At 35.7% G+C, this 24,399-nt stretch overlaps 1 long non-coding RNA gene across 1 annotated transcript; it reads left to right on the plus strand.

The window, feature by feature from the left end:
• The first annotated feature begins 215 nt into the window (after positions 1–215).
• LOC104868026 lies at positions 216–24,079 on the plus strand. Its single transcript, XR_781944.1, has 3 exons — positions 216–270; positions 2,461–2,549; positions 23,894–24,079. It is a non-coding gene; the product is annotated as an uncharacterized LOC104868026 (long non-coding RNA).
• Positions 24,080–24,399: the final 320 nt, after the last annotated feature.

Here is a 24,399-nt window from a genome sequence, read left to right on the forward strand (position 1 = left end):
AAAGAGCTGGAAGAGCTACAGTGTGAGATGCAGTGAATAAGGCACATTGACCTGCCCTTCATTGGAAGGCATGGGACAGCAGCTTTTACTATTTTGTTTAATTCATTAATGTTATCGGTACATTTTAGATGTACAATATGTTGACGTTCATTATTGGGAATTTGTAACTTAACATAATGTACCTTGTTTCTTATTTTTTTTTCCCATTTCCCTGTCCTCCCTTTCGGACACACACATTAAAGAAGACTTCCGGAACTACTTCAGAAAGTGGTAAGAACTATAAGATTAATGTGATCAAAACATGGGCAGAATTTTGAGAGGGACATTTTAAAATGTTTTATTTTAATATATATATTTTGAACACACCTACCCTTGTCTATATTCTGAAAACCATCTTAATGTTGCTTCATGATAACTTAACTTGCTAGGAATGCCCTTTGTAGTTTCAAAATCTTTCCATGTGTTCCTCATTTAAAAATACAGGTCACTGCAGTTCTTTGTTTCAGGGAAAAGGGCAAGAACAGAGGGTTCAAACCCTGCACTCCTGCCTCTTTCCGATAACCCAGTGTGAGAGGCAGTGAGGTGGAAGGGTATGGCGGACTAGACTTACTGGTAGTTTTTCACTAAAACACTAAGATAAGAAAGTCTGGTTAGTATTTTTCAAAAACATTAAGCAGATAGAAAATTGAGAGGGAAAACTGACAATGCTATCACTTCCGATATAAGAATGTCAAAATGTAGTGTTTACATTTGAATATAGGATAATGGGTAAATTATTTTTACCACACACTTAAAACTTTTGTATGGTTTTTCAAATTCTTCTCCATAATGTTTGGTTTTAATCAGAAAAATAAAAAAAATTCCTCTGCTTGACAATGGTTGGAAACGTATGAAGAACAGAGTGAAAATCTGGTCAGGACAGATCTGGGAGGTTAAAGATAAATGGGACCCAAGACTCACTGTGTGAGATAAAGAGAAAAAAACACATTTAGTGAAAGAGAACAGGCTCTCCTTGATGATGGCTGGTTATAGAGCATTGTCTACATATGCTTCTTCTACTTCTTTACTGCAGTTAGGCCACCGAGGGTAAGAATCCCACGTTCCTCTGGTGTAGGGATTGACTTTAATGGTAATGGTGCCTTTTGATTCCGTACTGAATTTATTTATTTTTTTTGTTAGTTGAAAGCAATTCTTTGTGTCTGTTTAAGAAATATTTTCTGCTGGGCGCGGTGGGGCACACCTGAAATCCCAGCACTTGGGAGGCTGAGTAAGGAGGATCGCTGTGAGTTCAAGGCAAGCCTGGGCTACATAGTGAGTTCCAGGTCAGTCTCAACTATATAGTGGGACCCTGTCTCAACAACAACAACAAAAAATAAATAAATTCCACCCATTCTTTAAAAATGTTAGCTGAATAATTTTAATTTTCACATTAGCACTCTAATCTCCAAAGAAGTTGTTTGGAAAGCAGTGAGATTTGTTTGCATAAGCATCATTGTTTACAGCCTTTGTGAAGTATAATTGAAATAAAGTCACTTGTACACATATAAATATGTATTTTTATTATTTCTTTATCTGTAAAACTAAAGAAAATAACCTACACCCTCAAGAATACAGTTGTTTCTTACAAGAATTTCCTCATATACTTTTATTATCCACACACTTCAACCCAGATATAGCTGGTGACTTTAAACCACAATAGACTAAATTTCAATTTCTAGAATTTTATATAAGTGGATCAATAAAATATAAATCTGATGGCTCAAATGTTTAACAAAGAATTAAATTCAACAAAGAATTTACGTTCAGCTTCATTCTTTCACTGCTGATCGCACTCAGTAATTAGGTTTAGAATAGCAAAGATAGAATAGCTAATATTAGGGTCAGAATGTGGTAACACCTTTTCTCTTTGGTTTATTTATTTTTATTTTTAGTGTATATCTGCAGTACATCATAGATACGCACACTTTGGGGACCTTTTACATGGATAAAGCATATCTCGATTGTTTTGTATCCCTTTACTCCACCTCCTGTCCCCATTTTCCCTTCTCCATCACACTCTTCCTTATACATCAACACCTCCGTTCAGGAATGTTTCTGTTTATCTTCCATGTGCGAACACAAAAGGTGAGAACACAACTAACTACGGCCATCTTCCCTGCAAGAAAACAAATGTGTCGTTTGCCTCCAGAGTTGTGCTATGAATTAAGTTGGTGAACCGAGGTACCACTGCACTGGGCTGCTAGTATAGGTGGTTTAATTGGTTTAGCCAGGAGTTGGAGTGGTTTTGGATTTTTTTAACTGGTGTGTTTACCATCAGTGCATAAATGGCTTTTTTTCCAGTGCATGTGGGGTGAACTGTTTTAACCCCTTAATTTTAATGCTCTCTCCTCAGCTTTTAGTGTTCATTGTGTACCTGTGATTTCGAGAAAGTAAACTTTCATTCTCTTGTTCCTTTTGCAGTTGCTGTCTTACTGTTTATTCCTTGGAGTTGGCGCAGATCGAAGTTAGAGTAACAACAAAAGCTCCTTTCACCTTCCATCTCCTGACATGTGAGTCAGAACTGAGTTAGTCACAGGAAAGATGTTAAACATGAAACAAAACACATTAGTACTAGAATTATTCTTGATTTTTAAGACCTGAGGATAGAGGAGTTAATTCATCAGAAATCTCTTAGAAATTTGTGACATCTGTGTGATATGTCCAAGGCAAATTATGTAGACAGAGTTTTACCACACAAAGAAATTAATATGATTCAGTAAAGAAAATTTAGGACTTTCACAAGAGTATTATGTAATAGGAACATTATACGATATGAAATTTCAAAATTGCAGCAGTATCTTCATTTTAATGGCCCAGAATAGTCATTAGGTGTAACTTTGTTTGGAACACTTAAATTTATGAGCAATCATTTATTTAAAATTAGGGCTAAATGACAAAAACTTTCTTAATCACTTTGTAACAAAAACATTTCATAATGGCATAATGATTTTTTCATATATACACTGGTAAATCTATGCCTTAAAATTGTGAAAAAAATGATTCTTTCTGTCCTTTGTATCAGGTGAGAGGCTGCCTTTCACTGATAAAGTGTAAAGCCATATAGATGACTATGTTAAGTACTCTCTAGAAAGCATAGGGCTGCCCTGTTTAGATGCTTAGAACAATACTGCTGTAGCGTTACCACTCATAAGGGAATTTCATCTCTAAGAAAATACTTAATCTTCACTGAATATTTATGTCTCAATTACTTTCTCATCTTAGCAGCACTAATATTTTAGCTAAATTCTAGAGAAGCAGAAGGAGCCCAATGCTTATAAAATACTTAGGAGAAGCAGAAGACTGATTAAAACAAAGAAATAAATGCATTAATTTATCATAGCTCTTTACAAAGACAAAAATGTAAATGTTGAATAGCATGGTAAGAGGATACTGGAAATATTTTCTTTTTTAATAATGAACTAACAATGTTTCATCACGCTTCTCGGAGCTAACAATAGAAAATGTATTATGAACGCGGGTTGCAGAAAATACTAAAATTTCTACATTGCAGAATGTTTAGTAGAAACAGAGAAAAGATTCTATGCAATCTGCAGGCCACAGTTAGATCTGAAAATGAACTAATGTAAGACTTGAAAAAAGTGTAATTCTTTAGTGTAACATAAATATACATAAATAATTATTTGTATGTAGTGGTTATTTGCATTCCTCCAAATTTTACCTGAGGCTTACAACCATGGCAACAAATCACTAACAAGTGCCTTCATTTCATCCTAATGAAAGTGCAGAGAAGCTAGGGAATTATTATTGTATCTGTTTTTGTTGAAAGCTAATCTACTAAATGGAACGCTGACTGTTTAGGAGAGGTCCGTGTCATTGTTTGATGACTCAAAAATAGAGAGACAGAGTATTTTGGGCAACTTCAGCATAAGTCATTCACACATTTTCAAACGTATGGTTGTTTATATGATTGCTTTATGGCTTCTCTATTCAGATTTTGATAGTTTCTGTGAGTTTTTTCTCTGGACATTTCAGAGCAGATTCATCACAGGCTTTTTAACTACAGTGTCATTTCTGTTGAAATGATCAATGCGTTTTGGAAATGAAAACATTACTTTCAATTGTATTTGACAGAATTATGACATTGTTTTTACGTAGCTCTAATTTTGGATGATTTTCCTACCTAGAAAATCAACAGAACTTAGCAATTTCAAGTGCCCACTAGCAGTATACACTATTGTTTTAATTTTATACCGTTAAATTGCATAATCTAATAATGGGATCCAATTTTTTCTCTGAATGTGAATATTTTAGTTATGTAAAATACAAATGTGAAAGGTTGGTAAAAAAGTATTTCTGTCTGTAAAGCAAGGCAGACCAATATCAATTTTTTCTCTCACCTTACACACCATTTTGATTCTCAAGGAATTATTTAAGTGAAAATTGATTCACTAAGAGTAATTATCCAAATTGAATCTAGGAATTACAAAATAATAATAGTAATATTAGTATTTAAATGTACACCTTAAATATAGTATCATTTTAACTCTTAAAGATAAGATGAAATACACTGATAATCTATTATATTGCACAGATAATATATATTAGGTGAGAAATATAAAAGTTAACTATCTGTAGTGATTATGATGAAATTTATAGTAGGCTCTTATTTTCAGGTAATTTCAAGTAAAAAAATTCATATATTTACAGATACACTTAGTCTGGAAGTTAATATTTGAGATAGAGCAAAATATTATGAGAATGCAGTTAGTGTATATATTTTTCAATGTGTACTCTGTTTTTAAGGTATATGTTTATTGATTTGCCCTTGTATTTGTAATACTCTATAGTCATTATTTTAATAAAATGGCTTACATGGGTATCTACATTGAAGTTTGCTATTAATGCTAGATTGTTAACTGCATAAAATCATTGCATGCAAAATAAGAAAATAGAATGAGAATGATCACACACAGGACATACAGACTGAGACAAACTTAACATAAACCATTACATATAATTTTTTACTTTTATTTCATTAAATTTTTAAATGTGTGCATACTGCACCATGGAACCTGAAGTCCACATGCAAAGCCTATTCATCTGTTCATTTCTGTCATCTAATACAAAACCTGCAGAGCACCTCAGATATCTTCAGTGAATTACTTTATGTCAGAAATGCACTAGAGGCAAAGGGTAACTCAGGTTGTACTATAGTGTTTAAACAAAACAAAACAGAACAACAATCAGAATATTTCCCAAAGTAATGTTTTCCTTAAACTGCATTGCAAAGCAGTAAAACATGAAAATATCATTTTCTATTTACACAGGTGCTGATCTTTCTGATATAGGAAATACTATTAAAGGCCAAATTACCCATCATTAATCATCAAACACATAGGCAATGTAAATTAACAGGAAATGGCCTTCTCATGGCTAAACCTTTCATGTGCTTGGCACTTGTGCCATCGATTTAAAGCTCCCTTTTTTCTAGGTGAAATTCTCTCCTTTTGGAATGGATGTAGTTTTACTCTCTGCTTTACAAATCTATTATCTTGAAATTTACTCCTGTCTCTGTAATAGTTCATTCTGAGCATAAAATTATATTGTAATCGCATACTTGGTAAAATAATAATAATAAAAATATACCTCATTTAATCATATCTTTTCCTTTAAAGGAAAAGTCACTAGAGAAACTGTCCATACTAGATCAACATAACATTTACAGTATTTCCAATTTTCCCTTCAATCCAGTACAAGATACAAGATTTACAGATTCCTGTAAAAGTCACTCATGAACTTTCCAAATCCAATGACAATTTTAAATGCCCATTTTTTTCATAGTTGCCAATAAGAGCTGAAGGAATTGATCACACTCCTTCGAAATTTGTTTCTTTAGCCTCAAATGTGATTGTGTGTATCTTCCTCAGAGTTCTCTGCAAGCTCCAGCCCAGTTCCTAACCTGGCTCTGCCTTCATCTCTTCTTCTGAGGCCCAGATGTGCCTTGGAGTCCCTCAGTCTGTTTCTCTCTAGCTGGCTTCCTTTTGGAGAGCTCAACCAGTCAGTTGACTTTCACTATTTTATGTGCTGAAAGAGCCGCACGTGTCTCTCCTGCTCTCTTCATTTCTTGTATATCATATGGAAAATTTTGGTTCTGATTTCAGAAGTCTTCATAAACTTTTCTAGTAAAATATCTTCTCTTAGGTTAATTCTTCATTTCTTTATCCAGCTAGTTTTCTTCGCAGTACTTAACCATTGCCTTGCACGATGATGTTGCACTAGCTTGTTCATTAATAATCTCTCGTCGTCTGCCTCCATGCAGAAGTCTGTCCCCCTCTGCGGCACTTAAAACTGAAATAAAATTTACAAGGATGATCCGATTATAAATTTCCTTCTATTTCACGTGTAACCTAGTAAAAGGATTTGGGAATAAAGTTTAAATGTTTTATAATTTACACAGTGATTTGCATTATTTGGTTATCTTTATGACCGATTCCTGACTTCTTTCATCTTCACAGAGGCACAACTGACAAAATCATATGTATTTAATGTTTATAATGTCATAAGTTAATAGAAATATTTGAAACAGCACAGTACATTAATTTATGATTACTTCATGTATTTTTTTCTTTGGATAAGAATGCTTAAGAGATAATCTTTTGGCAGATTTCAAGTATACAGTATGCTAACCATAATGATCATAACACACAATAGACCCCTGGAAAATATTCATTCTATGATTGGAAGTTTGTGCCTTTTGAACAGCGTCTCCCTATCATCCGCATTTCTCAATCCTTTGCAGCAATCGTTTATTCTATTTTGCTTCTATGCTTTCTCTTGTTGTTCTTCTTGCTCTTGTTTGTCTTCCTGTTGTTCTCCTTGTTCCTCCTCTTCCTCTTCCCCTCCTCCTCCTGCTCTGTCTCCCCCCCCTCCTTTTTCTTTGGATGTGGCTATTTCACTTAGCACTTTTACTCCAGGTTCCTTCACAATGTTATACAAAGAGCCGATTTCTGTCTTTCTTAGGGAGAATAATATTCTATTATTTCTTTTGATCTGTTAATGGGCGCTTACATTATTTTCATATATTACTATTGTGAATAGTACTGTGATGATCATACAAGTGTAGATATCTTTGTCGTATCAATTTTATTTATTTTGTATATATACATTGAACTGGGATTTCTGGATGATCTTATACTTCTTTCTGCTTTTCATTTTTGGGGAAACTGCACAATGATTAGAATAATGCCTGTATTTATTTCTGTGGCCACCAACAGTGACCAAGTGTCCTCTTTTCTCCACTCTTTGCCAGCTCTGTGGCTCCAGTTAGCCTGAACTTATCTAGAGTCCCAGGATTGCCTTGAGCTCATGGCAATCTTCCTGCCTTGGCTTCCTGAGGACTTGCCTTAGAGGCCTGCCTGTGCCATCACTCCCAGCTAATTGTTACCCTTTGACTGTTTGGTAATAGCCATTCTAAAATTTTGAGGTAACCTCTCATTGTTTCGATTTGGGTTTCCCCGATGATTAGTGTCTTGGTCGGCTTTCCAGTGGCTGAGACCGAGGAAGAGATTGATTCTGGCTCTGGTCTCAGAGCTCGCTCGCTCTTGTGCTCGCGCCCCCCACCCCCTCTCTCCCTCCTTCCCACTCTTTTTCTCCTCCTCCTCTTCTCCCTCTTCCTCTCCCTCTCTCCTCTGAATGTTTTTCTATCTTCTTTGACAACAGTCTCTCAAATCAAGCTTCTTAAAACAGAAGATGTCAGAATTTCCTTTGAATTCCCTACATCATCTACAGTTAGGGTTTTAACTCATAAGACTTCAAGACTGTTCTAGGTGGCTTTTTAAAGCAGCCATGCCTTCATCTAGACCTGCACAGTCTTGCTGCACGTCACACAGAAACAAAATATCCATGATATTGCAGGAAAGAAAATCACTTCTATTCAGAGAAGGATTGTCCATATTTCCATTGGGCAGTAGTCCACACAGAGTGTGGTCTGTGGGGCAATGTATTAGCCACAAAATATAACATAATAGTTAAGCTAGGAGGATTCATAAAGAATTAGCCTTTTTGATCAAGTATGGTACTTACTTGAGAGTACAAAAATAAAGTTAGCTTGATTCTGAAGCTTCCTGTTTGTCAGTATAGCTTTGCTTATAATTGAAACAAATTGCTTTGTGAAGAAAACCATGTGAGACTTCTCATTATTTAATATTCAAAGTAAGTTAGATTTCTACAATGCTTAAGTGGGAATAAATAATTCAAACCGGGAACTTGATGTCGTGTGTGTGTGTGTGTGTGTGTGTGTTTGTGTGTTTTGTTCTTTTTTTTTTATAGCAGAGATTGAACTCAGGATCTTGTATTTGTGAGGCAGGCACGGTGGCACTGAGCTAAATCCCTAGCCCCAAAGTCATATAATTTTTATGGGCAAGTGTGGATATAGCAAATCAAAGTGCCAGAGTATAGAGGAAAACAACAAACTAAACTACCAAATTCACATTTCTGATTGAGTGTAATTTCTGTTGTCATGTTTTCCTGGAAATATTCTGTTAAACAGAGACAAAAAATTCAGAGTTAAAATCACAGGGCCATTCTCATTTCTGATGTCCTCTGGTCCTAAATTTAGGTCACCTGGTACAGAGCTAAATATCTGGCTGTATAAGGATAAGGACAGCAGAATGCTTCCTTAAAAGCTTAGAGACTGGGTTCACAGCATGCATCTACATTAAGGACGATGATGTTTGCTATTCATTTTTAAACACATCATTGCTTTTATTATGAAGCTATATTTGACTACTAAATGAATAAAACCACATCATAAATATGTATGTGTGTTTATTCTCAAGGAGAGCCAGAAAGAGTGGAGGAAATTATTCAAGTGCACAGCCTCTCTCAGTAATACTGCAGATAGAACTACACGGGAGGAGGTTAGGATTCCTGAGTGCTATTGTAGAAAGCAATATTCTTCGGTGGACTGTAGGTGCAGCAGGAACAAGACAGGAGCAGTTTCTCGGCTAGCTTCATGGATAGTATTGCTCCTTTGGGAAATTATCTTAGCAATTGGGTCACTCATTCATTATCAAATTTTGTCCAGCAATGTTGTTTGTGCTCTGATCAGCAGCGACTTTTCTTAACAGTTGAAATCTTCTAAAATATGCACCATAGGAATTAGGTAATAACTGGAAGTGTTTTCTGGATTATGAGGTAATAATAACAGTATGTCTAGTACTCACCTTGATATTAAGCCTTCTCCCGACCTGGTTACAACTGAATTAGCAGGCGAACCATATGCTCATTCATAAAATAAAGACATATGAACAAATTATTTGATAACCATGTATTCAAAATAAGAATATCTTCATAATAATAAATTAAAATACTGATATTTTCATAATATTGCTTTGTTTGTCTTTGGTAGTATTTTAGATGGAATATGGCCTACAAATTATTAGTAGAATGTAAAACTTTTAATATAGTATTTTAAATATTTTAGCTATTCCCGAAATTTGAGGACCAGATCTGTGCTGCTTTCAAAGCAAACCTGGTTTATTAGTACTACCTTGAAATGTCTGTTGTAGTAGATCAATAGGTATGGGGAGACACCCTTACAAAGGACAAACACGTTAGAGGCAGTTCGCTCCATACCTCCTACTTGTACTGAGATGTAAAAGACTACAAGACAATTTCCCAGGAGAAAAGTTTTCTTGCTTCTATAAATTCTGATTCTTCAAATTCTCAATATTGAAAAGGAACATTAAGAAAAAAATACTATAAAAAGTTCTAAATATATAGTCCTTCACAAAACTGTGGCTAGTTTTCCCAATGGAAAAGTCGAACGGATACGAATAATAAATAAATGTTAGCTCTATATTTAAAAGTTTTTAAATCATCATTCCTCCTTTTATGAAAAATTGTGAATTTGAACTGCATTGAATGTTTTCTTGATTAAAGTGTACAGTAATATTATTTTTGCTATGCTAATGTAACTGTTAGGCTTGATATCAAATTGATTGTATTGAGAGATGTCTTGGGGATCACTAAAGTACTCTGCTGGCTGTGCTAGGTGTGTCTGGGTCAATTTTGGAAGCATGACCTTGAAGACTATATCTAGCCCCTGGCTTCTTACTCTTGGGTGTCCCTCCTCTGTTCCCTGCTTCCTGGGCACCATGCAGTGAACAGCTTTGATCCACCATGCCCTTCTCCTATGGTGTTGTTTCTTAACACCAGCTGACCATACAGAAACACCTGAATTCATGATCCAAATAAACCATTTTCTCCTTTAAAGTTTATGTCAGGCATTCGTCCTCATGGTAGGAAAGCCGAGCAATACAGCAACGATGTACTGAGTAGAGGTTTCGTTGCTCTGACTATGTCTGACATGCTGTTGAGAAAAATTTGGAACTAATTGGAAAGAGGAATTGGAAAAAGTTTAGAGAACTAAGCCAGAGAAAACCTAAATGCTACAACTAAGAGTTGTAAATGGATGATCCTGGTCAGAGCGCAGAAGACCAGAATGACAACAAGAATACACATTGTAATGTCCGGGCTTAGGAGTTTTCAGATGGGAATGGGTGCTCTATTGGGAAATAAACCAGTGGCCATGTGTGTTATAATCCTGAAAATAGCTTGTCTACATTTTGCCCCTGTAGACTTGTGTACATTTTCTCTGACATTTTAAAGAGTGACGAATTTCAGCTTGGTGGACTAAAGGATCTGGTAGAAGAAATTTCAAGGAAGCCCACCATTCAGGGTGTGGAATGTGTATTTGCCGACGCCTTTTGGCCAGATGACTTTTCACATATGAAGAATGCAAGAGTAGTGGGGTCACAGAGGCTTCCACTAATATTTCAAAGTAAGACTTGGGCCACCAGGCAATGTGACTCTGAAAGGCGGATCTCTGAAGATGTGGGGAGGAAGGAAGTCAAGGTGCAGTGACGATTCCACGAAATTGGAAATAGTAGGACATGGGACATCTGCCCAGGAGAACTTTAGGCAGTGGGAGGAGTCAGCCCAAGAGAGAGGCTGTGTGAACTGCAACCAGCCACGCTTTGATGGTGGCAGAGATTCGGGGTGAGAGGAAGTTTCCCAAGCTGTCTGGAAATCATTTTCACCAGCATTTCCAGAGATGCTGGAGACAGAGCTGCTGGGCATATTTGTCCTGGTGCACATCAGTTGTGGTCCTATTACGTCATTTCTTCTCTTCCTCCATTTTGGGTTGAAAATGTTTACCTGGTATCATTGTATCTTGGGAGCATGTAAGTTACTTTTTAAAATTTAACAGTGGCTTGCCACCATGATTTTAGTGGGAGATGCAAGGTACATTTGCATTTGGACTTTAAGCAACACTGGAACCGTTGAGACTTTAGGGAAGAGGATAGTGCCTTTTCTATTATAAGCAGAGTATTTGTATCACGTCAGGCACAATTATAACCTGGTTATTGTCCATTTTTGGAAAATAAGTATGGTTTATAGAGTTAGCCATGGGTGTCAGGTTGACAACAGATGGAAAGTGATGGTCAATCTAGATTGGCATGAAATCAACTCCCGTTACTGTCAAGGGATTGATAAAGCATATTTCTAAGTGTTTCCAGGTGAATCATGGAGATGTGACCTTAGCGACAATATTAGGCCTCTGGCCCCTTCATTTGGGGGGTTTTCCTTTGTGCTTTGCCTCTTGATTGCATGAAGTGAGCAGCCATGATTCACCATGTTGTTCTAGCATGATGTTTTTGCCTTGGATTCAGCCAACCATGGACTGAAACCTTTGAAACCTTGGGCCAAAGAAACTACTTCCACATTTAATTTGTGCACCTCAGTCATTTTGTGCCAGAAATAGAAAGCTTTCATTACACCTATCTGATGTCTAAGTCATTCTCTGGGTTACTTGATTAAAAATAATTTGTGGTAGCCTGTCATGAAATTGTTTAACCTGATGTAAAAGTATATGTTTGAAATTTACCAGTATATAAATAGGATGGAAAAATTTAAATCTCTCAATCATGTTCTTTAAAACGGAAGAATTATAGCTCCATTTTTCAGACATAGGAAGTTTAAACACCTCAGAAATCACTAAGTAATTCTACATAAGGTGAAAATCATGGAAACAGGTTACAAAAAATACATTGTGTATACTTGAAACTCATAATAATTTGCATTTTGAATTTTAGTCGATATTTAAATATTTGAAGTATTCTCTTTTTATATTTGAGTGGAAACAATTCAAAATAAACATTACTAAATATTACTAAATATTGATCTCTTCTCTACTTGTTTATTGTCAGAATACTCCACTGTTATTCCTATGTGATTCTAAGAATTTCAGTTTTGGCCTGTTTCTCTTCTTATATCTCTGTTTTCCCAATATTACTTCTAATAGCAAACATATTATAGTTTTGTCTTTTATCCCTCAAGAGTATTTCAAAAATTCATACTTTCCACTCCATACTTACTGTTCTTTGTTTTTATTTCAAGCATCGACTCTTCTAATTGCTTTCCCTGTTATTCTTTTCTCTCTACCTTAGTACATTGTCTGTCTATCTATTCTGGTTATTTCATCTGCACAAAATTATTTTAGAGTTGACTTATTTAGCGGGCCTTTTAGATACATCTACTTTTTTTCTTGTTCATCCCTTGACCTCTTTCATATTCTTTCTACTCATATGATACAGAATTCACTATAGTCTGTCATTAATTAATGCTTTGCTGATGAATGAGCATATTCGATATCACTTGTCAGAAAATTGCCTTCATTTTCCTGAATAAGTTCAAGGAACTCTTGATTCTAACTCTTCCCTATTTTGTAGGCAGTTTGCCACTAAACTTTTAATCTTTTAGTATGTGATGCACACCTACAAAATATTGAGTAACATCAGATTTTAATGAGGTGATGTCACTGAATATGTTTAATATTGGTAGGGTACATACAGCTGTGCTTGTTAGAAACACAGGAAGACCAACATGGAAAAACAAGAATTAGAGACAAGCAGTAGAAAGATTATTTGTGCTGTTCAACACAAAGCTTAAAAGCCATCATTTTTCTTCATCTAATTCAAAATTAATATTTGAGAGATGAAAAAAGAAAACTGCATTGATTTCACTGCAAATATTAGCACCATAAAATCCAGAACTTACATTTGTACAGCCAAATCCACATTAAGATGGAACAAACTACTTGGAAAATTTAGGCAGAATTCCCAGCAGCTTGATTTTGATTATCTAGGCAATTGAAGCAAAAAGGGTTTTAATGCTTGAATTAAGCAACTGATTGCCTATACTCTTCACTTCACTTTAACTATGGAGACAAACACCTCATTGACTTCTTCCCTAATCAGACTTCTTCTGTCATAGTCGCTAAGCAGTTTTATGCAGATATAGTATTTAGAGACTCTTAATTTCTTAACTGATAAGTTTCATAATGCACAGGTAATAAAAGAGACAAGTTGTTTACATGCCTGTTTTTAAGAGTCATTCTAGAATTATTCTGGAAAATTGTTTCTTGCTATAGAAACTAAATGTGAACATTAACATTTCTAGAAATATGTTTTTCAAATTACAAAAAATAAAATATAGCAAAATAACAAGCTGAAATTTTTTTCTCTCTATTAAGACGTGGGCTGTGATGAACATGTAGCATTGTAACATTAATGATCTGTATTTGAAGAACCATGTATCATGTTATTTGAGCATAATTAGATTCTTATAAATATTTAAATGTTTCATATTAAAGCTATTGTAATTATCTCATTAATTTTTTTTTCCCTTGGGTACCCAGAGTAGAACTCAGGACCTTGTGCTTGCATGGCAGAGGGCAGAACCACTGAACTAAATCCCCGGCCCTATTTCTTTAATTTTAAAGGTGAACTACAATAACTACTTTTGAATTTACTTTATTGTTAATTTTTATAAACAAGCATTTTCTCTTATGATCATTACGTTTTCCTTTCTATTAAATTTGCTTTTTTTCAGTAATTTTATACAACTCACGATTTTACATTTGCCAACTGCGTGTCTGAATCAGCGTTTGGCATCTTCACAGTTGTAGCGTGCATTACATTCAGCCACTTAGCGCACATGCAGAGCCACAGGTGGAACACAGCCTGGGAAGACCAAACTGCCCACAGATGACATAGACTTTCTGATGATTTTTACTTCTTTACTGAATCAGACTAATCTTCCTTGAACTTTCCCTCTGAAAATTGTGTGTCTCCCTTTTGTCTTTCCTTTCCTTCATAGTAGTGATTTGCAAAGTATAACACATATGTTGAAGAGTCATTAAAACTGTGAATATTTTGCCCAACAGATTATTTAAAAATAATTAGCTCTATATCTACCATGCAAATTACAGAAGCAGCTAGTTCAGCACCACAGAGACATAGGTCTCCTGAATGTTTCTTCTTAGTTACCACCTCTGCCTCTAGAATGAACCTCCATTTGCAGGCTGTGATCAGATACCTCTTGGTTTTCATTTCAGGGCACTATTCAGTTATTTATTCCAGACTAAGGTTTTGTCTTTTCAATTTTTAAGTTATATGTAAATGTCATCATAGAATATGTTATTTCCTGCCATAAAGTCTTCACCTTTGCTATTTGTACTTACTCTTTCACTCATGTTACCGTGGTTTCATGTTCTGTTCATGACTGTAGAAAATACTCCTGAACTATTCATGTCAGATACCAGTTTTCCTACTGTCTTTCTTACACACTGTTCTCCTGGATCACATCCACTCTCATCTGGGTGAAGAATATTTGGTTCACAATACGATGTCTTCACTGCTTATGTGTCAGAATTAACGCATCCACCGGCCTCCCAGTGCAGTCCATAGTTATATCATTTAAACCAACAGTTATTCCTTCCACACCTCAGTGTGAAAGATGTTTTAATGCTCCACTCTGCTCTTAGCAGAGATTTCCAAGCTATTCTCTATTGCACTGCAATACAAGCTCAAGAAGAAAATAGATTGAATACTTTCAGTTATTGTAATTCTCTTTTTACTTTTGATTGGGTTGTCTTGTTTGAACACATCATTGTAATATCGCACTTGTTTTCTAGCTTCATATAATTTTAGGCAAATTTGAGACTTGGAAAATATATAATTAAATTAAATAGGACACTACATTGTGACTATTTTCTTCAGTGTGACCAAATTATTAGGCTACTGCTACCAAACTATTGAATTGATAACTTCTGAGCTTCTCGGAAAAATTTATTTTACAGGTTTTAAAAATTATATTTTAAAATGAGTAATAAAGCCAGAATGTCCCTTTTCTAATTCCCCAAGTACTTGTGGGCAACATTTTACCTGATTTTATGTGACAGAATAGAAGCACAACCTAAGGTCATCAATTATAATTTACCTTGCAGCTTTCTGTTTGCAAAGTTCTTTTCTGACTCGGCTTGAAAACTCATTTTCTTCGCTGACATTTTTTCTCATAAGGCTTGTATTAAAAACAGCTTTTTAGTTTTAGATATAAAAATATAGAATGATAGGAGCTAATCAAAAGTTTACAAGAGGAACCCATTTTTCACAACAATCAAGTTTGAAGTATGACTTTTTAGTCTTGTCACATGGGCAATAAGAAAGACGGTGTAAGAAACAAAGTTGTAAAAGGAACTTCTTTACTAGCTGCTCGTTCTCATTATGAGGCAGGAGCCAAGTGCCTTACACTACCTGAGAGGCGCCCCCCTTTCATTTTCTTCTTTCCGAACTGCCCCAGACACCTTGCAGCCCACCGCGATGTCAAGCGCCTCAGCGCCTCTGCAGGAGGTATCCCCATGACTTCCTGGGTCCTCGGTCACTTGTCCATCTCAAGTGACTGCCGTGCCGCCTTTCTGTGCCCCGCCTTTCCGCAGTTCTCTGCAGTCAAGTCTGCCATGAAGCCCCTCCACACCAGTGTCTGATCAGAAGAACTAGCACCGCGCATGCAGACATGGACTCACCTCTTTTACTGTATTCACAACTTCCCCATACCCTGGCGAGTCTCTCCTTCACTGTTCTGCTTTATGCTGTAGATAAACTCTAATAAGCTTTACAGGCTGCATACTTTATCTTTGCCTATTTATTATGTTGAGCCTGGGCTGAGCAGGTTGAACTTCTACCCTAAGAGCTGATAGCACCCAAAGCACCAAAAGCTGGGGCAGGGTTGTTAGCACTTAATATGGCTGGCAGCTAAGAGAGCGATAGAGGTCAGTAGAGAATTTCTGGGAGTCATCATCTCTTATTAGTGCCCTAGGGCGGGTGGCATCTGTAGTCTGTGACCAGTGAGGAAGGCTGATAAACCGTACGTGTTGACGGCTGATGACATTCAAAGCTCAGCGCTAACACTAAGAGAGCCTCACTTCTCCATTGTGGTAAGGCGCAAATTGAGCTAAGAACCCTCAGCTGACTGGTGACATTTTGATGACAGGAGATATCAGAGTCTTACTAGGCAGAACCTTGGAATTAATATGTGCACAATTTCCATCTAAAATGGACTGCCGCCCATTCTAGCTTGCGATAGCTACAAACTGATGTACGTAATTTTAAATATCTCAATAGAATATACTTTTTATTTATTTATTTATATTTATTTATTTATTTTGAGACAGGGTCTTGCTCTGCAGTTCAAGCTGCCTTGAACTTATTGTGTAGCCCAGGCTGGACTTGAACACATGGCAATCCTCCTGCCTCAGCCTCCTGAGTGCTAGGATTACAAGCATGTAATTTTATGCACATCAAATTTAGAAAATATTTGGGCTTATGAGACATTGAATGAACTGTGTTCTTAAGTTTCTAGGTGAAATTCAATAATAAATCATATGTTTTTATGGTGTGGCATTTGATGAAATTAACTACTATCATTCAGTTTTACATATTTGTTTTAGCCATAATACTTTAAACATGTTACACAGAGAAAATAAATCTATGTAGTAACTTAGTAAAATTATTTCTTTCACTTATTTTTGAAAAATATTTAATTGACAATTATAACTTTAGGAGACAATGGTAAGCCAATGTAGAAATGATGTAATGTTTAAAGATCACTTAGGAGTAGATCCTCAATATGTATCCATTTTCCTATGAATGAAGAATTCACACATGTGTAAATACTGAATAGTTTCTCTGGTGTGAATAAACTATAATAGTACATAAGATCCTAATGAGATAACTGACAATGTGAAATAGGAAGAAAAGGGCTAAAGGCATAGGGAAAATGGGAAGGGTAGGGGAAAGTTAATAAGGGAAAGGAAAAAAATATGAGAAAATGAAAAAATGGAAATAAAATGTTTGTAAATGGGGAGGGTAGGAGGGGGTGAAGGGAGGGCAGGAACAAGGGGAAAAAATGAGAACAAGATCTGTCATGCAAAGGTACAAGATCCCAATGATGAATGTAACTGTGCTGTATGTACCAAAATGTACCAATAAGCTCAATGAGGAAAAAAAGTTCACAATTTTATTATTTTTCACTCTATATGATTATTTAAGGTAATATCATTTACATCAGCAAAATATACTATTAAATAATATCAAAAACTAATTATTTAACCTATGTTATATTCCTCAAATTATGTACTACAACAGGGATAATAACATTGATGGAGAGCTGCTAGAATTCACCTTTACATGGAATTTATTTTTTAATATGTCTGATGCATGCTTGTTATCTGTGTATTCTCAGTTTGTGTTGACAACAGCTCCTAAAACTCAAAATTATCAAGATCAAACTCATCATCCTTTGTCTCCTAAATGTGATTTTCCTTTCATGGATAACAACATAGTATAACTAATACTTTTTTAATGGGCTTTGATTTTCTTTCCACTAGTTCAAATTAATTTCCCTGCATCCCATCAATGTTATCTCAGAAGTATCTCCAGATTTCAAGTAATGCTTTACTTCAAATTTTCACTACTCTTTACTTGACATTTATAGCAGAATTCTAGTCGCCCTGCTTGTTTTACTCATCTCTACAATGCCAGTAGAATAGTGTTTTCAGCTTCTCTGTCAGGAAGAAAACTAAACATATAAATGATAATTTCTTATACCAATCTTCCGTGTTTCACTTGTTTATGAATCTATCATTTAACATAAAATGTTTGTAAATTAGAACATACAAAGTATGCTAAACTTCTATCTTAATTTTTCCTAATTCCCTAGCCATAGCCAATTTTCCAGGGTTGTTTTACTCCACAATTAGAGTATATGTCCTAGTTGGATTAAGTTGCACATTCTGCTGCTACTCAGCTTTCCATCATCATTAAAAAAACAAACAAAAAATCAACTTATGAAGAGAAAACATTCATTTTGTTGCACAGTTTTGGATATTTCTGTCCCCAGTTGATTGTCTCTGTTCCTTCGCACCTGTGGTGAGGGCCACACATCATGGCGAATGTTTACAGTACAGCAGAATTGCTCACCCTTTCTCAGAGAAGGAAGAAACCAAAATCCCAAAGTCTCCTTCAAGAAGATGCTCCTTGCAGACCTCCCACCAGCCCATACCCCTTACAAATTTCTGCCACCCTCCAATGATACCAAATTGGAGATGAAGTCTTTTAAGACCTGGGCTTTGGGAGACACTCCAGATGCAAATCACAATGTTCTTTCCCCAGCCTCCAAAGATCTGTGTGCCTATGACAATACCAAATGAGGTGATTTCCACTCAGAGCTCCAAAATCTTCATTTGCTCAACATTTGTCAAAAGTCCAAGTCCAGAGTCTTTTCTGAAACTCACAGACAACTCATCTGTGAGAACCTATAAAAAAATTATATACTTCCAAAAAATACTCCATGATACAATGGCAGGAAAGGTACAAGTAAAATATTGCCATTCTAAAAGTGAAAAATGTGGTTATCAAAAAGCAAGACTACAATTCAGCTGGGTGAACATTCCACCCTATAGCTCCCAGTCCAGCATCTGTGTCATGTTAAAGAACAAGATGTGATCTCCCGTATTCTGTTGACCCTTTTGCTTATGGGTTTCTCGGCTGTATCCCACAGGGCCTTCCTCTGGGATGAGTTTTACATACAGCCTGCAGCTTCCCTTGGCAGGTACTCCACATTCCTAACATCTCTGCCTTCCTGAAGTCCCCATTGCTTCTTTAGTTTCCCTCTTACTTTTCCGTGCATCACCCTCTCAGGAGTCAGATACAGAGCTCAGATTCTGCTTGATCTCCCAGACTTGCCTCAGAAATCTCAATCAAAGCCTCCACGACCTCACAATTCTTTCAGCCCTCTTGTGTGAAAGCAGACATGAATCAAAGCGTGGCAATTTCTGCTGTTGGTGTGAAGAGTACTTGGGTCTGTCCGAGTCTGGCTCCGTAAGCCTTGTGCATGCCTTGGCAAACACTGGGGGAGCATCCCTAGGTGTTTTGGGATGTGTAGAGGTTCTCTCCTCAAAGGAAAGTCTTTGAAGCAACTGTCCATTTCTGTGTCTCTTTCTCTGAGTGATTTACAACCTTGGTGATTTTCAAGGTGGCTTCAAGTCATTTTTCCTATTGTCCTGGTGCAAAGCTTTTGACCTCTTTGCAATGGCACTAATATCTTTAGCAACCTTATTGTCCCCATCCTTACCTTTATATATGATACTTTGGGGAATAAATAGCAAATTTTAAAAATATTTCTATTCTGTTTTTTTTCTTCTGAATTCTCACCTTTAATTTTGCTTAAAACATCAATAATATCCATTATACAGCCTGAGTGCTGTACCTGCCTTAAAATTTCTTTCAACAGACAAACTAGTCCTTTCCCTTTAAGCTCCCACAGTAACAGGAGACAGACAAAAACGTGGTTAAATTCTTTGCCAAGCAGTAACAAGAATGGCATCTGATAGAGTTTGTGATGCATAATTCCCTTGAATCTTTGTTGCCATAGCCTTCACTGTTCACACTGCTATCACTATTCTCATCTACGCTTTCACAAGAGTGGCTCACTAAGCCGCACTTCAGACTCTCTAGCCTTCCTCTGGCTTGCTCTCCTAACGTTTTCCAAACTCTTTAGATGAGCCAGGTGCAGAAACCTTTTCATATTCTCTGGAAAATAGCTGGGATTCCAGCGCCATTTCTGTATCAGCTTTCCAAGTAATAAGCTTCTGATAAAAAACAAACAAAACACATTTGTTTTGGCTCACAGGTTGGGAACTTTCAGTCCATCATGGCAGAAGAACAGGGCAGTGCAAAATGACTTCTCTCTTGGGCTGGAAGCAAAGGAGACGTAAAGATTGGGTGTCCACTTTCCTCTTTAAGAGCACATCCTCAGTGACCTAATTAGGGCCCACCTGCTAAATTGTCTCCCATCTCTCAGTGGTGTGATCAAATCTCTTAACACACAGAGTTTGGGGAATACTTAAGGTTTAAATGAAACTACATATTGTTTCCAGTTACCTAAATTATTCATTGTTCCATAGTTACATTATTCAGAAATAGTAACATCTTTGTAATTCAGTGATGCTATTTCACCCTTGTGTTACATCTGTTTATCTTTTACTCGTGGTTCATGTTCTTTTCCAACTGAAAGTGCTGCTCATCTTCCATGTACAGCATAAAAAGAGTTCAGTGATTTACTATTCATTGAGTGTTTATAATTGAAATAAGTACTATAATTTCTACTACAGATAGAAATCCTTATTCTTGCATGTTATATATCAATTACTTTAAAATATTTAGTCAATGACTACTTTGAGTTCTGCACTATTTAAGCACTGCTGAAATAATCATAGACATTCTAGATAAAGTAGCTGATGTTACCAGTTTAACACACCAATTGAGGGACAAAAAGTATGTGAAAATAGATGCTTCTTTCATTTATAGATAGATAGAATCATAATAGTTTGACTGTTATAGAAGAAATTAAAGTAGGATAATGCAATATGTCATCCAGTATGTCAGAGAACTCATGTTTGATCTTATACATCAAATTTTAAAAATATAAAATAAAAAAGGGACGATAACGTAGACGGGAGTCTATTAAATAAAAGAGGGAGTAGTAACATGGTAGTTAGTGGAGAGAACAAGATGTTATATAAAAAAAAAAAAAAAAAAAAAAAAAAAAAAAAAAAAAAAAAAAAAAAAAAAAAAGTCAGAGAAAAGATTATTCAGCTAGATAAAGGTGGATGTGATAGAGAAATAAAATTATGGTGTTTGATTAAATAAGAAGAAGGAAGAGGAAGAGGGGAAACAGGAACCAGAGAAGGAGGTCGAAGATAAAGAGGACTAGGGTGAGAAGGAAGAAGCAAAGAGTTGTCGTTGAAACTGGATTCTATTGACCAGAATAGCGCTTACATAGATCTTAAATGGGAAACAACATGATCTTTCATTCACATAGCATTTCTCCATTTTGCAACTGAACTTGAGATTGCACTAATTATTTCTACATCAAGATTTCCTCTCATACATCACGCTTCTTGTATGCTGGCATCCTGTACACTCCAGATGTCTCGTTCGATCTAGGCGATGTGTCGGATAGTGCATGTAGCTTCAAATGCCTTCAAAGAAATTTCGGACAATTGGTATTGTTAATCATAGCCAGAACAAAAACTAATAGTACTTTGCATAAAAAGTGTTTCTTTTCATAGAGAGTTAAATAAATTCCAAAATTGCAATAACTGCTGAAGTGCCTTATAATTTCCAGTCCAAGTGTAATTAGCTAATTTTGTCGACTATAATTTTGAACATGATATCAATAATACAAGGGAAACAAAACAAAACAAAATATTTAGTTTCAAGAGATAAAATATTTTTGCACTAATTGTATTCAAAACAAGCCCTTTTGAAAACATTAAGAGCCCTTCTTTTTGTAAAATTCATGTCTATTGAATTATTTAAAACATTTTTGTTATTTTAGAATGCTGACACAATTTCCTTATTACCACTTATTAATCCCATTTTACACACAGAGTAGTAAGCATATTGATTACAGAATATATTGATTTATAAGGCGAGTTATTCCTGAGTATTTTGTGTTCACACCTATCAATATAGTCAGGAAAACAATAGCCTCTCAGAAGAACCAGTCAATGAATAGCTTGGGGAGCTACAAATTTTGTCCATTGCATCCTACTTAGGAGGGCAGTCTTGTCTGAAATGACCTTGCAGCAGGTGATTGGGACACACTTGAAATCTTGCTTCAATGGCAGATCTGATAGTTGTGGTTTTATTTATTTTTGCCAAAGCCTAGCAGTTGGACATGGGAATGTTTGCTGCAGTAGTGAAAAATCAATACGATTACCTCTTTGCCACAGGGCTACATCTAACTACAATATCCCGGGCTACACGGATGCGCATCACTCACAGATAACACTGCAGTGCAGGGAGGGGCTGAATGAGAACAAATAACACTGACATTTCTGCTCTGAAAACAGTTACAGATGGCATTAAGATTTAACACAGACTGCACTGAAATGAAAGATTATGGTTATCCTGGTGGCTTTAAAGTAGAAACCAACTTGTTTATGCTGCTATTTGAAAACAGATTGAGTATATTTGACCAAAAGAGGGATAGTTCAGCTTTCATAGAAACTAAGAATGTTACATATTTCACTGTTTTCTGTAATATTCCTGAAAGAAATCATCACCTTACCTCACCTTCCTTATAGGTTCAGTTAAAATGTCTTATCTCTGAAATAAGATTTTAGACAATATTGAAATATAAGCATCAACATTCAAGAGAGTAGAAATAGAAATTCCTTGATTTCTGAAATTTTGGAATTAATGATTTGGAGAAAATGAAGATAAGCAAGGAACTATTTCAATTAAATAAAGTTACATTCTATGCCATAAGGCTTATTTTTTATGCAAAATGGAGGAATTTTAAAACTAGAAGTATTCACATGGATATTATCTGCATCTATGTAGGCACATTATCTGCATAAATTATATTACAAAGAATACTTTCTAGCCAATCATTTATTTCCAAAAGAAATTAATTTCAAGATTTACTGATGTTTTTAGACCGAACAATAAAATCTTAATTTATATTTATGTTCATGTTTTTCTTAAGCTTAATTTCTCTAGTTTGAAGAAATATTCTTTCACCTCTATAAAATATTAAAAGTGAAATTGTACATGGGAATGCCAATAAGTTAAAACAGAATATAGTTGTTTTCTTCATTTTACTATATTATTATACAGACTGCATGACTGGACCAGATATTCTATAAATACCAGAATAACTTAGAAAAATTAGTTTCCATTTCAACTAGGGCCTGGCTCTAGTGATTTGGATGGTGATTCTGGCTGTTCTGTCTATAAAACTACTTAGGAATTATGTGACAAATTCAGGCCAGAATTCATATTCCAAATGAAAAAAAAAACTGTAAATCTGTAGGCTTAGTGATCTAAACTAAATATATGACTCAGAGCAGGTGGCTATGCATAATTACACAACCTCATCCTGAGCTTTTCAAAATATTTATTCACCTAAGATATCAAACTGTATTAAAATAATGAAATTTGTTAGTCAAGGAAAATGTGACCTTCCTCTGCCATGAAATATTAGCTGTGTGTTTCTGTTTAATCAATTGATATCAATTGTGCATCAAAAATAGGTAGAACATTTACATCATTTTGATAACTGAAGTGCAGGAACTGATTCCGTTATTTTAGGATGACTAGGATAGTAGTTCTGACTGGCAGTAAATGAATTTTAACTCCAGGATGTACAAAGTCAGCATAAACAGTCTAACTGGTGTAAGGACTCCTGTGTGTGGTTCCCTTCCAGCTTCCGTAATGAACCAGGACCCGTATGTTCAGGGTAGGGAGTACTAGAGAGCACAGCTGTTACTGCTTACCAATGTGCTTCCGTATACCAGCACCAAAATCCACAGTGCATGGACTTAATGTTGTACCTAATACAGGTTTGACAAGTACAGAATCCAATGAGAAATGTATACACACTTCAGGCAAAGAAAAATAACATGATGTTTTTTCAGCAGATGGTGTCACCCTCATATGGCAGACCCTGGAGGATATCATATATCACAGAAAACCTACTACCCTGCTGACCCTTAGAGAAGAAATTGAAAATGCAGGTGCAGCCCAAGGTTAACCAAGCAGCAGTATGCCATACTAATGAACGTCTGGAAGCTCGTGGCCACACTTTGAGTGCCTCTTGTAATTGTAGAGGCCAAAGGTAACTTGTATTAATCTCACAAGGTCTCAATAAATTTAGTATTACATATTTACAGAATTTTTTTCTTTTCCTGACATTTGTATACATTTTTGGTGTCCTCTGTATGAAATGATATTTATTTATTTATTTTTTAATTTATTGGTACTGGGGATTGAACTCAGGTCCTTGTGCTTGCAAGGCAGCCCACCGAACCGCTGAGCTAAATCCCTGGCCCTGAAATGATATTTATGAATCACTGATTTACCGTACAAGATGATTTTACTGCCCTAATAATGCTTTTGATTGTCTTATCTCCCTCTCTCTCTCTCT

The sequence above is a fragment of the Fukomys damarensis genome, unplaced genomic scaffold, assembly GCF_012274545.1.
Source record: "Fukomys damarensis isolate Sample0158 unplaced genomic scaffold, DMR_v1.0_HiC HiC_scaffold_17, whole genome shotgun sequence".
In the NCBI taxonomy this organism is placed as follows: domain Eukaryota; kingdom Metazoa; phylum Chordata; class Mammalia; order Rodentia; family Bathyergidae; genus Fukomys; species Fukomys damarensis.